General features: G+C 35.8%; 1 long non-coding RNA gene across 3 annotated transcripts in view; it reads left to right on the top strand.

The window, feature by feature from the left end:
• LOC140343123 (uncharacterized) overlaps window positions 1-2877 on the top strand; it is a 60560-nt gene that overhangs the window by 30489 nt on the left and 27194 nt on the right. For all 3 annotated transcript variants that reach the window (XR_011923258.1, XR_011923257.1, XR_011923256.1), the window contains 2 exons: window positions 982-1051; window positions 2688-2774. This is a non-coding gene — a long non-coding RNA (uncharacterized lncRNA). The remainder of the gene's footprint in view (window positions 1-981; window positions 1052-2687; window positions 2775-2877) is intronic.

The raw sequence follows: 2877 nt of genomic DNA, 5'->3' as shown, positions 1-2877 counted from the left end.
TAAATCTAAGTGTCTATGTTACATTTCAAAAAAGCTCAAGCACCACAAGTTTGCAGTTACAGTACAGCATTTCTCAGAGGTGTGTTTATTGACTTTCTTCTTGAAGAATAATACAAATAAAACTGCAGGTTTATTCCCAGTCTATAGTAGTTAAGAACTACCAAAGGTAGTCCAAAAGGGCAGTTGGGTGAGGTACAGACAGGATCATAGGCATTTAGGGCTCTCTGATGTAGATGGGGGAAGAGGAAAATGACTAATACAGAAAAGCAGTTATAGCACAAATTGCTGAACAACCTAATGCTGGCATCCAAAGAAAGATATTAGAACATGGACTGTTTTTGGTAACATATACTGTATATACTCAAATATAATCCAATCCAAATACAACCCAAAGTTCTTATTTTACCTAAAAATACAAGAAAATGCTTTGACTAGACTATTAACCTAGATCGCATAATGTGGCTGTAGTAAACAGGAATGCAAGTAGATTTAGAGTGAACTGATACATCTAGGGTGTGTTATATTAGGGTGTTATATTAGGGTGTTATATAGGGTGAGGTCAGTTCATGATCCCCCCTTCCTTTTAACAGTTTTAAATACTTTGTACATTTGAGTTGATAATGTTGGCTTACTTGATCTTGAATGATCTTTTGTGCTTTGTGAATTAGTGTTGGCCACCAGCATTTGGGAAACAAAATCTTGGTTTATACATTTTATGCTTTACATTGTTTAACAGATTACCAACAAAGCATATTCATCAAGTAGCATAATGTGTTACTAACATAAAAATATAGCTCCCCTGTCTTCCAACTGCCTTTCTTTGTTTTTTCATTTTTAGTGTTTAATATTTGATTTATGCTTTTATGTATTTGCTGAAATGTGTGTAGGTTTGCTTAACGTTAACGATTCTTTAAACACACTATTGATTTGTACACTCCCCTTCACTTCTTTGACATGTGTTGCTTCTTTTTTCTTCTTTAGTGGAAGGGGCATATAAAACACTTTTCATGGCAATTGATGACAAGCAGGATTGACCCAGCATTTTCTCAGGGTAAGTCCTCTTTGAACGTGTACATTGAGTTTGGCTGTTTAGCCAGCAAGAGACACCCCACACTGACTTACTGAGAAGCATTACAGTGAACAGTCCACTAACTTTCCTTTTTTAGCAATCACTTTTTAGTTTGATTACAAGTGTTCAGTATCCACCCTTTACATAAAGAGCACCCACATAAAATTACAACTAATTTGCTATTGGTTCCTGTTAGTATTAGTTAGAAATACCATTTTTGAACTTGAAGTGTTCAAAGTGTTCAAGTGTTCCCTGAAACTTTGCTTGTGAATAAAATATTTAGCTATCTGGATATGACTTGTCTTAAAGGGTCAATTCAAAGATTAATTAACTTCCAGTGCTGGGAATCGCAATGGAACTGAAAATGAACTCCCAATAGAGTTTCTCCTTTGGGAGTTCATCTGCAGTTTAGTTCCCATGGTCACCGGGCTGATAAGTACAGAGAAACTCCATTGAGAGTTCTGCAGTTCCACTGGGATCCCAGGGCACTTGAGGTTAATTAGTCTCTAGTGCCCCGGAATGGCAGTGGATTCTCAGGGCTGCAATCATTCTTGCAGTCCTGGAAATCCTGTTGACCCGACACTAGACGTAAATGGGGACATGTCTCCCCATTTAAAACCTCTAGTGCTTTTCTCAGCCAATCAGAGAGCACTAGAGGTTTTGAATTTAACCTCTAGTGCTGGGGATCGCACACTGAGCTGATCAATGAATGCAGCCGGCACTGCAATAGTGAATTTTTTTTTTTTTTAATTCGAGATTGATCTGCGAATTTATACCAGCCATTCTCGCTTACAATTTCAGTAAGCGAGAATGGCCGAATTTGCCGCGAGATTGAGTTTTAAAAAATTGCTTATCCCTAGTCATGAAGCAGTGGAAGATGGTGGCCTGGCCTGATGAATCATGTTTTTTTAGATCATGAAGATGACCTTATGCAAATATTTCCATCCTTCAGTGGGTTCCTTCATAATATTAGACAGGTAGTTTTAATGTTTTGGCTGATCAATGTATGTTAAATGTACCCTTGACATTTACCTACTCTAAGTCTTATAGTCTGTGCATGAGCCGCAACTAAAACCAAATGTGGGTCATTTAAAAATAAGTGATCAAAATGGCAAACGTTATTGCTGGGTTATAATTTTAATCTCTTGTAAAACAGATTAAAATTTACAAAAAGTCAACTTCCTGCCCTTTAATTCAATTAGAATTCTGGAAAACACATTATAAACTCACGCTGACATTATTAATAGAATATAAAAGAGTCTTATTGTCATTTGATATTCAAAGTTCATGTAGGCATCATTGCTATTTTACACCTGATAAAAAAATGTTCTTAAATAATCAGTCACTGTCATTATGATAAAACCATCTCCTAAAGGTACTCAGTAGGTATTTGATTACCATTTTCAAGCCAAAAAGAGAGGTCTAAATCTAAATATGTTTGAAAAATATTTACTGCACTGTTTTCACTGTTTTACTGCTTTTTTTTATTTTGCAGAATTTGTTTTGCAAGCCTGAGGCATACAGTTGAAGTATGAATGTGGGACATGTATTGCAGTACCTTTCTGACTTTCATACATTGATTTCTCTTCTGTACTTATATGCATTCTATTTTTTGCAGTTCAAAACTGTGTTGTATCAAAAAAGATAGAATCCCTGCAGTTCGTGTGACACGGATTTTCTGAAAAAGAAGAATAACATTCGAAATGTAAGTTTCAAATTGGTGATTCACTAGTGTCAAATCTGAATATTGTACCTGCAGGCTATTGTACCTTTTGGTTACTGAAAAGGAAGGTTATGTGCTGATATCA

Source organism: Pyxicephalus adspersus, chromosome Z (genome assembly GCF_032062135.1).
Source record: "Pyxicephalus adspersus chromosome Z, UCB_Pads_2.0, whole genome shotgun sequence".
NCBI classification, from domain to species: Eukaryota; Metazoa; Chordata; class Amphibia; order Anura; family Pyxicephalidae; genus Pyxicephalus; species Pyxicephalus adspersus.
The sequence above is the reverse complement of the archived record's forward strand: the minus strand, read 5'-3'. Positions and strand labels throughout refer to the sequence as shown.